At 34.0% G+C, this 14182-nt stretch overlaps 1 protein-coding gene across 2 annotated transcripts in view; it reads right to left on the reverse strand.

Annotated features, from left to right (window-relative positions):
* Positions 1 to 14182, reverse strand: part of LOC132697477 (growth factor receptor-bound protein 10-like) — a 136308-nt gene that overhangs the window by 22938 nt on the left and 99188 nt on the right. The window lies entirely within an intron of this gene.

Consider the following 14182-nt stretch of genomic DNA (forward strand, 5'->3'; position numbering starts at 1 on the left):
TGTTTATATGTGTAGAATAATACCATGCGGGTGTATGTGTTTTTTTTTTCAAATATTAATAAAAAAATAGTTTACAGAAAAATAATTATATTTTGTTTTAACTTATACTTCTTACTTAATTACGTTCTCTAATGAACACAAGCTATTGGCAGTTGGGTTTGCGAGCGTTTTTGCAAAACATAACTAAAAGGGTTTTGCTAATTAATAAATTTGTAAAGCTCAAAACATGAGCTTTATATAGTAAAAAGGCTACAGAAACGCAACAGAAAACCAAAACTAGAGACATAAAACTTTACGCAAGCGGAATTGAATGAATGAATAAAAAAAATAATGTAAAATTAGGCTTATATTTTTTCAGCGCAGTCGCAAAATGCATCTTAATAAAATAAGAAATAATGATGCAAAAAATGCCATTCTAAACCGTTATCATTCTTAATAATTGCAAAAAACAAGTAGCAAATTTCATTTGTGCTTCAAATTTTCCGCCAAAATCACGTATAGTTTGGACCAAGTATACGAAAAGTTACTAATACTTATATTTGCCTTCTTGCCAACTTTTCGATACTGTTTCCTTCCTTTCTTCTTCTCATTTGCGAATTTAAGAGACTTTAAGAGACATCATGATACACCAGAAAGAATGTAAGTAAATTTTCAGGTGCTCTAAAAGCACCCAAAAACGAAATCACTGGAATACGATTAAAAGTTTAATTGATCCAAACTATCCAGTTACTATTTTTTTGCTTGAATTTTGAATATTTTAGGCCACCATCAGGAATACCTATGCTGCCATATTTAACAGTTTTAAAATAAAATGTGGTGGTATTTAAGTTTCTCGCTAGCCACCTGGATGTCCGTGTGCAAAATTCAGTGCCATCGACATTCAATATTTCTGGCAGACAGTCAAATCTTATCAAGCACATGTTCCAAAAGTACAAAATAAAATCAACCGTCGCATTATACAACTAAGAATTTTATTTTAATTTTTAATGTTTAATTTTCACTTGTTTCTGAAATTAAAATAATATTTCACAACTAGCTCTTATTTATTTAACACATTTGACATTTGCTTAAAAGGTCCCTCATAGAACGGCCAATCTGAGTTGAAAAACTCCGGTTCTAGATCGCCGCCCTCAAATAGTATATTATGTAACATTCAGAGTGAAGCTTGAACTGACAAACATCCAAAACCCGTGCTTAAAATCTACCGAAAACATCCGATCGCTTCCAACCCGTGACTAAAATATAGCAAACGCGACAGTGTTTAATGAAGCTGACGTCTTACGGTGACAATTTGCGCACAGTGCGGTATTTTATAGTAGAAAGCCCATTTTCTGGATTCAAGAAAATTAGTTCTAAATATTAGTAAATAGTAAAGCTTTTTTGGTTAGTATAAGAAATACATAAAATTACCATGACAACATTAACCTCCTTGAAACTACGCCACGATTAGTTGACAAATTCGCAATGAAAAAAATTCACGCACTATTCACCACGTTCAAAAGAGACAACCGGCAACACCGCCGCAGTGAAAGTAAAATTGCATCGAATTGCAATTTTCGGAACCCTCGGTCGGTTGTGGAAGGGTTGCCAACGCCTGCGAAGAGCTTGTTCGCCGCATGGCAACAGCAAAAGTCGACGGTTGGTCGGAAATCTAACGTTGATATTTTGTAACGTTTCACCGACACCGTTTTCCATTGAGAGAGTTAATTACCTGTGAATTTTTTACGATTCCATTGTACTTTAATGACCGCGGTTAATTGGCATTTATATGGCGACCGGCTATGTGGATTGTTCTAAAATTACTGACACTGTGGAACAACTTGTTGAACCAGTAATAGCATGGATTCGGTGTGATGGAACTAATTCACATCGATACTTTTCCTATATTGTAAGCCAGTTTCTTAACCCCGCAACATCACGCTTATTTATTGATAATAGTATATTATGCGACAAGTGCGGTAAACGGCATTTGACTCACGAGTTTGACACAAGCGGAGCGCAGCGGAGCGAGTGTATTAATTAACGAGTGACTTAAAATGTTTACCGAGCGTGTTGCATACTATATTTTGTCTACGACCGTTAGTTTTTGGGTACATTTTCGCAAAACAACACGAATACATTCACTGACATGACCGTCAGAATTGACAAACGTCAAAATTCAAAGATTGCTTCCAAACCAGTGCGGTAAAATCCCGGAAATGTCCGAAGTGTCTCGGATCCGTGGGAAACGAAACTGATATGGTAAAGTGACGCTTCCTGCACGCCAGATCGGTGTGTAATTAGGTATTTTACAGACGGTAGTAAAAAAAATAAATTTTGTAGGTCGTAAAATAAAATTCAAGACAAATAATGCATAATATTAATGTCATACACACAAGGAAATGCATTCTATATTGCACATACCCTATCAGACAAAAGTCTTCAAAAATAAGATATATTTAATACAATTCCCAACATTATGATTATACATGAAAGGTATTGTATACAAATACAAAACATTTGAGGACATTAAATGAGGCTATGATTTATTGATGATCACAAACAAAACAAATGAATTTATTTTGGCATTAGTTTTAAATGCGTATTAGGGACGCGTCAAAAATAGAGCAACATTTCTAAAATTTGTTCAAAAAGACGCTTTTAGTAAAAGTAAATGCAAAAGTAACTCGTGTTGGGTTTATTTTGTGCTAAGTTAACCATTTGTGTGCAGGACTAGTTATGCCAAGAGGAATTCTAATTTCAAAAGACCTAAAGCAAAGAGTAGTAAATGCATTCATGGAAGGTACCAATCAAGCTGATATTTCAAGACAGTTTATGTTACCTCGGTACAGCGTATCTAGAATAATTTCATCGTATAATGACAGAGGACACTTAGAAAAATTGTCGAAATCGGGAAGACCCAAAAAAACAACGGTTTTGACTGACAGGCGCATTAAAAGAATTGCTCAACAAGATCCTAGGAACTCCGCGCTTCATAACCGGCTATAACCGTCATTATACTATAATTATACTAAATGAAACTTTTCTTTACTTGTCTAATGGCAAATGCCTGTTTCGTGCAATAAACAATTAATTTTTTAGGATAACCTATTTTTTTCAAATAGTGGGAACAAAAACTTTTTAAGACCGGTACTTTTTTTGCAACATTCTGACAGCAAAATTTTCAAAATCCCTTAAAAAATAACTTCAGGAAGGAAGAAACCAGATAAGTAAATAAATTTTTATAAAAACACAATTTTACTTAGGTGGTTTGCTTCTATTCATCGTCAAATCCGCATGATTTCCATTTCTTCACTTACAGTAAAATTATCATGTCGATTATTTTGTGGATTTCTCATTTTCAACTCCAGCTTTCTAAAGAAAGAATATGCAGGAAAGGGACGTCCCGGATAGCGGGCTGTATACTTTTTCTTCATTTGTAAATTGATCGATAATAAGAATAGAATAGAATAGAAGCAAAGCCTCCTAATTAAGTAAGTTTTTTCCTTCCCGTGACTTTATTTTTTAACGGATTTTGAAAATTTTGGTGTCAACATGTTGCAAAAAAAGTACCGGTTTTAAAAATTTTTTGTTCCCACTAGGATGTTAGTTAAAAAAATTAGGTTATCCTAAAAAAATAATAGGTCATTACATTAAATGCTAGTTGCCATTAGACAAGTAGAGAAAAGTTTCATTTATAATTTTTCCCATGACCAGGTGACCAGGTCAATAGTATTTATGACGGTCACACAAGACACAAGTTACAAAATGAAATAAAAATTTTAAAAAACGAAAAAGTGAGAAAAAACATCCTATCCTACGTAGAATGTTTTCCTGGGCCATTTAAAATTCGAAAGTTACTGTCGTTTCCGCTCAAACCGGGAGGGCAACCATTGACTACGACAACCATTGTCAAAAAATTGGACATTCAGCCCTTCCAAATTTCAAATCGCTATCTCAAGCAGTGTGTCACCCGGTATAGATGAGAAAGACAAAGACAAAAATTCCTATTAGTAGCGGTCCTTATCTCTTGTAAAATTTACCCAATAGAGGCTATTCCCGTTTAGATCGTGTTTACCGTTTTTAATATATTATAATTATATTTTTCAGTTTTGGCTGCACTCTTTCATAGAAACGTGTCTACTAGCAAGAAACGTAGAAAATAGTACCAAAAAACTAGTCTCCCGTAAAAGCAATCAAATAATCGTTTCTCATTAAACGCTGAATTTTGTGTGACGACAGTCTATTAATTGTTCGTTTTTTCTCTTACAACTAATCGATGGATTTCCTTGGTGACTGCAATCCCCAATGCGGCGTCTCATTAAAAACGCACTTGTTCCCCCTTCCCACTTCACGGACCTATACCGTTTCCTCTCGTCATTGGTTTTTTTTTGGCCCGTCGCTTTTTCGTCTCCGCATAACGAGGGTTGTCCTGCTATAAAACACGCCCGCAGCGAAAGAAAAAAAAAGAAGCGGAACCCCCTTGTAAATTGGAACTCGGGCCGCTCTACACTTTTTTTTTTTGAATATGAATGTGCATATCCTTTTTCAGAAGCGGGCAACTCTGCCCGTGCAATTTCCGATTGCGCTGACGCCACAGTTGCATAACGAACGGATTTTAAAAAAAAACGAAGGGTGGATTTCCCAGTTACATTATTAATTTTTTTTGCCGTTTGAGCGCTCTCGCGAAAAAAGAAAATTCAGGCAAATAGGTAAAGTCTGTTCATAGATATAAGAAAGTGACCAATTGCTTTTGAATAGGATATCCATTAACATACAATGCAACAAGATTATTACCTAAAGTTTCCGAATTTAAATTCAGATAAAATTGTGCTCCGTAATAGAAAATAATTTTATACCTACCTGTGTTTAATATTCTTTGGTTTGGTTTACTACTTAGTTTAAGTTTATTAATAATCATTCTTATTTCGTCTGTAATACAGCGTGTGTTGAATCGTGTGCGAATTACGCAAAAAATGTGCGAGTCTAGTGTATCTCAGGAGATCCTCCCGCCCAAATGTATAAAACACTATTCTATCGAGACTAAGGAAGTTATAAACAATGTTTATTTGACTCTCATTGAACGTGATGCCAGCAAGAAGAAACATTCTATCATCAACTGTATGGAAAATTGTGAATAATCCCATTTCAGCGAGGAAAAAAAGAAGCGATGCTGACATTTTCTCGAGTGTAGATGAAAGTGATCAAGATATAATAAGGCGTAAAATTTATCTGTTATACGAGGAACAAAGCGTGCCTACATTAGATATATTAATTAGGAGGCTTGAGAAAGATGAAACCGGTGTTAAATGTGGCAGAACTACCTTATGGAAGTGTATTCAACACATGGGAATCTTTAAGAATTCGGAAATGGCGACTGGAATATGTAGAAAAAATTAGGATCTACAGAAAACAACAAAGACCAATTATCTACTTGGATGAAACCTGATTCGACATTTATGATACCCCAGAAAAGGGTTGGGTTGACTCAACTGATAAGTGTAAAACAATCGCGCGATCAAAAAGAGGTAAAAGAATGGATTCCAAATGAACTTTCTCTGTCTGCGAAAAATATTAAAGATTCTTCTCTGGATTACCATGAAGACACCACAGCTGATTTATTTCAAATTTGGTTTAAAAACAAAATAGTTCCAAACATTCCTCCTAATAGCGTAATTGTAACGGAGAATGCAAGTTATCACAGTAGACAGTAGACTAAAACCCCTTCCTCATGTGACACAAAAGCAACAATCCAAAATTACATGTATAATAACGACATTTATTTTCAGGAAGATTACACCAAAAAGCAATTAATAGAGGTTCTACAAAGCTTGAACCTACAAAAGGAATACGTCTGTGATAATCATGCAAAAAATCTGGGGCATACAGTTTTAAGGCTTCCACCTTAGCACTGTATATTTAATCCCATGTTTCGCACCAATTGAATATATTTTACGCCATTCGTCGTAACAATATTTTTCCCCGTGTTAACTCCAATGTCCTCAAACTTATAGAAACCGAAGTTTTTAACATCCCTCCACAAAGTTGGGCAAATTCTGTTAAACATATAGAAAAAGCAGGACAATCGTATATCCATATTGCAAATAATATAGAACAAATAATAATTAGAGCAGGCGATGATAGCGATAGTGATACTGATATATTATGTGAATAATATTAAGTAATTTAAGTAGGTAATAAGAATAATTTGTAATTTTATTTTAGATTTAAACATAAAATACATACATAAATAAATAAATACTGTTTAGTATCTTTCCTAACAAAACCCCAAATAATTAAATTCTAAGCAAAGTACGGACCTGTTCGGCCATATTTCATTCTTACAGCTTGTCCGGGTCTTTCCTTAACTCGTATCAGTTAGTCACTTTCTTATATCTATGAACAGACTTTATCAGGCGATATCAAGAATCATACTGGGATCTTGGTTTAATTACTTTTTCTTAAATGATGTAGACCGAGCTGCTGATTCTAAGTGAAAACGTCACTGCGGCCACCTCTTAACTTTAATATACAACTTCATTTATTATAAAGTTATATAAATATAAAAAATGGTAAATGTAAAAGTTGTAGCGTTGTTTTGTTAAATTAAACAAATAAATAACTTTAAATGAGATTCACTGTATTCTTAATCAAAATTTAAAAATTAAAACCCAACCATATGTAATATTTTTGAAAAAAACTTCCACATGCTATTGACCAAACTTCTGGAGTCCCCCTGAAGCAGGAGGAATCCGGAAGTTTTGTAAATAGCATATGTAATATTTTTCAAAGAAACTTTCGCAGGCTACTGTAATACTTTTTACAGAACTTCTGGATTCCTCCTGCGTCGGTTTTTGCTTAGTCGAACTTGCTGACCAATCATCCCGTTGGCTTCTTCAAAGCTTGACTGAAACTGGTTCAGAAACGTCAGCAAGTTCGACGCAGCAAAAACCGACGCAGGAGGAATCCAGAAGTTTTGTAAAAAGTGGCATATGTAATATGATTAATTTGTTTCAGCTCTTAAATTCTAATTTAATATAACCTGACACAGAAATATACTTACGTCTATCAATTTTAAATATAACTTTTTTCGTGTATGTTTCTACATACCGCCGAATGCCGCAAGGTCATTGGTTAGAAACGAGATTTTAATAAGGCACAAATTATCTGGGGATAAAAACAAAGTCGACGATGATTATTTTAATGTAACAGGGAGCCCAACAACTGCTTATTGAATATTTTGTTGAGATAGTTTTTCTTTTATTTAAATTACTTTTCGGCTATTGATTATTAGCATATTTTATATAAATTTAGACGACTTTTAAAATATCGCCTGTTTAGATAAAGAAGATAAAATTCCTATAGCGTTTTGGACCAAATGAAAGTTAAAAAAAAAGTGAACATCAGCGTTTATTTGCAAAGAAGACTCCTTGCTCCCTTGAATATACTTTTACTCCTCACTTAAAATCAATTTTTTTTATCTTTCCTGTTGTCAGAAAATAATTTAAAACAGATTTACTATTATATTTTACTTCTATCGAATTATACATAGAAGTGATTAAAAAGAATCAGCGAATCTAAAATAATGAAATATCTTTTCTACTCTACACTACACGTCAGCATCAAATTTTGATTTGACAACACATTCGACATTAACCATTATCTACAACACTTCAGAAGGGGAGAATATAACATAAGGGGCTGGTTTTCTTAAAAATGGGAATTGTGTTCGAATAGGAATATACCAATTATAGGGCGTTCTATTTTTAAAAGGTAATTTTAACCGTACGTTATTTATTTCAACAACGCCTATCTCATTGTGTTAATATTATTTTATGAGCACATAATACTTTCAAGTCGGTTCTTCGGACAGCAATATAAAATGCATAGCGCGATTTAAAAATGAGTCACACTTTAAGCGCTTGCATATCGTTTGTGCATTAATTAATGTATTAATTAAACATATAAACTGCGCGTCATTTATCGCGCAGTGGGTAAAAAATAGGAAAAGATATGATAGCGCGATTAATAAAATGAAATATGGCATTTGCTCACATAGCAACAGCCGCCAATAAATTAGCCGTATGTATTCGTATGCAGTTTAATGCATTTAATTATTTTATTGGAGCCGTAGATTTTTCGATGGGAGATTCGTTTCAACCGGAGATAATGGGATTTCGTTTAATTCCGCGTTATCTAAATATTAGATGCTTAAACACCGACTAATGGAAACTACCCAAAGCTTTAATCAAATCTAAATGTAAGCACGATTAATTGAAACAACATAAAAAGTGAAACTCGGATTTATGCGCGGCATATCCTTCATAAAGCATGGACGTGCGATTTTTTTTTATTTTATGTATTGCAAACTAAAAAATACAACGTGTATTATGAAACCACTGTTATATTTAAGCTTACGACTTCTCTCAAGAGTTTGCTTTGGCACGAGCGGAACGAGTGTGTGAAGAAGTTTATGAACATGTTGCATATCATACTTTTTGTAAGACCACAGTATAAATTCACTGACAAACACATGACGTGCTCTGTGCATTTAAACCGAAAAATTTTAAGATAATTGATTTAATGCTATTAAATTATAGAACGTCTTGGCTAATGAACAAATTGATAATAATAATAATAATAATAATAATAATAATAATAATAATAATAATTTACTAACAAATAATATACTTAAATTACTTTAAAATATAGCTAATAGCACGAAAAAATCTATTCCGGAGTTACTTTAATAACAAAAAAGAATTTTAAGTCGAATAGTAGTCTAGGGAACGGTAGGCGGTCCCGTTGGGGCAAGGACACCCCCCCACCTCAAAAACTAATCAATTTTTTTTTCGTTTTTTTCTTCTAATAATTATAAATTCTGGTTATTTCTACATTCTTTAAAAAAAGCTATTCCATATTATTATAACCGACAATTATTTTATTTATATATATAATTTTTTATTTATACTTTTTAGTAAATAATTGTAATTATTATATATAACATTATAAATAGGGGAGAGTGCGGCACGAAGGCCAGAAGCTTCGTCAAAATTTGGGTAAATTTGTTTAAATTTAATCAAAAATAAATCGACTTGATGGTTAAAAGCCACAAAAAAAAAATAAAAAGCATCAGTGGGCCGCCCACCCTCCCCTATGTTTTCTTGTCTCTACTTTTCTTTTAAGAAACTTTCATTTCTGTCTCTATGGGTGTATTTCAAGACAGTTTTATTTATAGTTGAGTATGAGTAGCAGTACTGTTAGAATGCGCCATTTTGTTTGTCGACCTTTACATGTATTAATTGTGTATATTGTAATTTTGCCTTAATGGTGTCGATTTGAATGGAATTGAACTCCATCTTGATCAAATATTTAAATAACAAAATTGACGGCAACAAGAGCAATATATTCTTAATAAAATTATTATAACCTACCAATTTTGCATTCATTAGGTTCTTTCTCACGGCTTTAAGAAACTAGTTTCAGACTAGAAATCATGCGCAAAAGCATAAACCACGTTAGTATGGAGTTTGTACAGTATGCCCGAATTATCAACTGATAGTCATGTTGTCGGATATTAAATCATCGCAATAAAACAAAGTTTATGTTTTTTTTTAGCTGTTTTTGAAGCTTTGTTGCGGACGTAATAAGGAAATGAGCAATTTTGAGTCCTAGTGTCGGTATATTTTAATTTTTTGACTTCATAGAACGGAATTTATCGCCCGTTCGAAATTCAGCCGTGTAATCTAGCAGACCATACCGATTTCCGAACCTTTTCTAGTAGTTCGTAGAAATTAAACTGCTTCGAAATCGGCTAATTATATTGTTTGTAAATATCGACAAGTATCTAATTCCAATTTTCAACTCCAATACATCTTTTTAATTTCAACTCTGACCTAAATTGAATGATTTTCGATAACGTATGACCCATTCTTTTCCAGACACCCTGTAGGTTCATAACCAGAAAATCCTTTTATCTACCCTTTCATATCAACTCCAATGCAGCGAGATGAAAATAAGGCATAGAAATAACGGTCGTTCCAAACGGTCCCCCATTTGTTTAGTCCCATGATGCCCTCATTGTTCAGACCCTTTTGTCCTTGACCTTGACCGATGTTCGCGACTAAACGCGGCACGTGGCAGTTACCCTTGCCCTTGCCAAAAAAGTCCAACCCTTCACACAGCTTGAAACCGCTGATTCATTCGTCATTCATTCGCTGGCACAAAGGGGGGGGAAATTATCGGAACACTTGTAGGCTAACTGCAACTGCGTTACACATATAATGCACGAATGTACAGGGCGATGTTAACTTAACATTAGCAAAAACGAATTCTTTATAAATTCAGTCTTAAACGAAATCGTTCAATTACTGTAAATCTTTATTTATGAGTCCCTTTAAAGAGCACGAAGCGAATAGATCAGTTTAGATAATATGGATATGAAAAATGAACACATTTATTGAAAGGAATTCTTAAACATTCAACAATAAATTGTGCCGTAAGTTTGTTATTTTGGCAACTCTCTACTTTGGCATGCTAAAGTAGGTTGTTCCGGGATAATCGTACTCCATGCATTTCAAAAAGGACTTAAATTTTACAATTTTTTATTGCTTATATTTGTTACATAGAACTACGAAAAATAAACAATAAAATATAAAATAAAAATAAAATACTTATGGCAACGGGCATCAGACAAGGGGATAGCAGCCTAAGCCCAATTTTAATGGACGAAATAATAAACGAAGTGAAGCAACGAAGTACGAATGGGAGACAAAGAAATAAAAATAATATGCTATGCTGATGACGCAGTAATTATCTTGGAAGACGAAGATAAGCTACAGAAGCTCCTATATAAATTCCAACAAATAGCGAAAACGTGTAACATGTAAATATGTAAAAAAAAAAAACAAAATCTTTTACGCTATCTAAAGAGCCGAGAAGACTGTAGAACAAATGATGTCCTTCAAATATCTAGGGACAAATAACAAGTGACAGAAACCTAAAGAATGAAGTAAAGGTCCAAACAACAAAGACAGCATTAATATTAGGATACCTAAGAGATTTAAATCGGCGAAACAAATATATGAGTGCGACAAGTAAAGTTGGAATATATAAATATAAAACTTGCCGAAGGCTGGTCATGACATACGCAATAGAAACTAGTGCGGAGAACACAATCACTAAACGGTTCTTAAGAAGAGATCAATAACAGGACATACGTTATTCGATCGGAAGAGAAATGAAGAAATAAGAAGGATGTAGTAAGATGGGAGAGACCATACTGACAGAATGCCAAATGAACGATTAATAAAAATTGCAAAGCAAAGAAAACCAGACACAACCCGACCTCCTGGACGATCACCTATAAGATGGTATGAATACTGTTACTCGGCATCCCAAATACTCCTAGCAAACCCTTGATGAAAACACAGGGCCCAGTCCGAACGTAAGAAGAAGAAGAACTACGACATTTTTTTTTGTGAACTCTGGTTCCTCTAATAGTATAAGCAATATTTTTCATATTAAAATTTTGTTTAAGTTTCCTATTCTACTGCCGATTCTAGTAGTCCAATCTTGGCACCAAAATTCGCAGTGATCTTGAAGATGTCATGCATCAGATCATCAAACTTGAAAATCGTTTCATCACCTGATACCAACGTGCCATTCACTCAGTACTTGTACCATAGCCGGAGAAAAGTCTGCCTTGATAACCGTTCGTTTCAAATTTGTACCAATAACAAGTTAATAATGCCGTAACATAAAAACTCCGAAGTTGTACGAATCATCGTGATTAATTGGTAATTACTGACGAAGCGACATTAATGACGTCTGTTAAAATGAACGCCTAGTGTGTCAGGGACAATAATATCTGAACGGCCCTCGTATATGTCATGAAGGTATTAAAAATGATACCGTCAAGGAAACTAATTACCAATGCACGCGTTAAAATCGATAAAGTATATCGATATTTTTGTCACCTTTAAGATGTAGGTCGACTGCATAAACCACGTACTCGCATATCAATAAAATATATTAAACGCTAAAATAGGCAAAAAATCAAGAACAATCACGGCGTATTAAGAAAACTAGGATGCGGCCTTGGAAACGCGCCGATTTTTCCATAGCCAGGTGCAAAACAACGGCAACGGCTAATGCAATGTGTAATTTTATTTGAATAAAACCGCTGCTAAGTAGATGTGCATAAGTAAACTAATAACGGACGGCTAATTGATGCATTTTGCGTCCATCGAAAGGAATTTTCCATTTCCACTGTAAAAATGAGCGACACTTTCCAAAATGTTGCTATTGAAGCAGTTGCAGTCAGATTTTCTTTTTGTCAAATTATCTACGGCACATAGAATACAAAAGAAAAAATATCAGAAAGCACAAAAATAGTTTATAGATTTCGCAATTTTCTACAACTACACATAGCTATAAGATAATATAGTGGCCATACTAGGGTAAAAAGTGATGCGCCGCAGGTGGCTCTGGCATTTTCATGCGCATGCGTCACCCCCAACTGACTGAGTTGCTACATTGCAGTAATTTTTCAGGAAAGTTGATGAATTTTTAAAAGAACGCAACATCAATCTCTGAAATCTGAACATAATTGGCAACGCCGAGCTATTAATTTCTATTGTCGCAGAAGTCTGTGCCCTGTGGCATTGTTGTTTTCATTTTTGGTGTTAATATCCCCGTGCCGTACTCACAAACTTGTATAATTTGTACTTTCAATAGTTTGTTCTTTCACGAAATAACAGCAAATGTGGCAACTATGAGGTCCTAATACTATCCCACAGAAACAGTTTACATAAATATATACATGCGAATACACTTAAATAGCTACGAAGGATGTTTGGGTAATATGTTTTAGTGGACAAAAATTACAAGAAATATAAGAAAGGAATTAAGCTACAAGTTGAATTTTTACTAGAACAAGCATAAGAAAAACCCCTTGTCATTTACTGTTCATACATTTTTTTACTTAGATGTTTCATGTGCGATATCTAGCATCTCAAAGTTATTATAATGGAGGCAAAATCTATGAGTTTATAAGAACTAACGCTTTGCGCCGACTTATAAAAAAATAGCTTGCATAAAAAAATACATGTAGAAATTGCATCCTATCTACAATTCAGTACTGCTTGTCTAGACCTTAACTCCTTTTTTGCCTGAAAATTTAATAGGATTTCGACATATTTTGAGAAAATATTTCCGTAAAAATGCCGCATCCAAACATCTGCGATCTGTCACCGGCCATGTTGTTTATTGAAAGTCGCATGGTCATATGGGTCCTACGTCAAAATTTGTCATTAGAGCTGCCACTGGTTACAAATGCGTACGTTGAATGGACCTTCTCAAAAAAAAACATACTAGCTTCGTGAGTTTCTGTACTGTCAGCATAGGCAGGGTCTCTATATGTCTGGTAGCTATATGAAAGATGCACTTATAAATAACAACAAAATACAAATATTTTTAGAACGCGAGGGCCACCAAATTTTTCAGTTTAATCAAAAATTGGCAAGTTCGCCAAGTTATTTGATTTACACCTTAGAACAGAATTGCCGTAGTTTTTCCACTAATTTAAGATTAGATCTAAGTGTCACAACGAATCTTTGTGTAAAACCAACATTATTCTACGACAAAACAAAATATGTATAATTACGGTAACTCTTTGACTGCGCCTTGAACAATTATCCCGAATTCACCCGAATTGACCTGAATCAGTATATAAAATATAAATATTTTATAAACGATACTTTAGTCCCAAGTTTATTTAGTAAGCGAGTGTCTGAAAAAGTTCATCAACGTGTTGTTTGCTATATTTTATCTACGAAAATTAGTTTTTGGGTACAGTTGAGCAAAACAGCGCGAATACAGCAACTGAGTGAGTGGAAATTTCCAACCCTATGTATTTTAGAATGAGGAGAAGAAAAAAGTTACATAAGGAACTGAGAAGATACAGAGGGACACCTTAAAATGTAACATTTGACCTTGTACTTTTAGACATCTCTCGTTTGCGTCCTGAAATTTCTCAGTCTTGCCTCAAAAAAAGCTTTTACTGATAGCACAAAGAAAGCTGGACATCGCATTCTAAAGAAAACGTTTATTGCAATGAACAGAGAAATCGCATTCTACATAGGAAAAGTCACATAATAATATTAATAATAATAATACTTTCATTTGTATCTTCAAAGGTAAA

Source organism: Cylas formicarius, unplaced genomic scaffold (genome assembly GCF_029955315.1).
Source record: "Cylas formicarius isolate icCylForm1 unplaced genomic scaffold, icCylForm1.1 PGA_scaffold_1__22_contigs__length_36826433, whole genome shotgun sequence".
In the NCBI taxonomy this organism is placed as follows: Eukaryota; Metazoa; Arthropoda; class Insecta; order Coleoptera; family Brentidae; genus Cylas; species Cylas formicarius.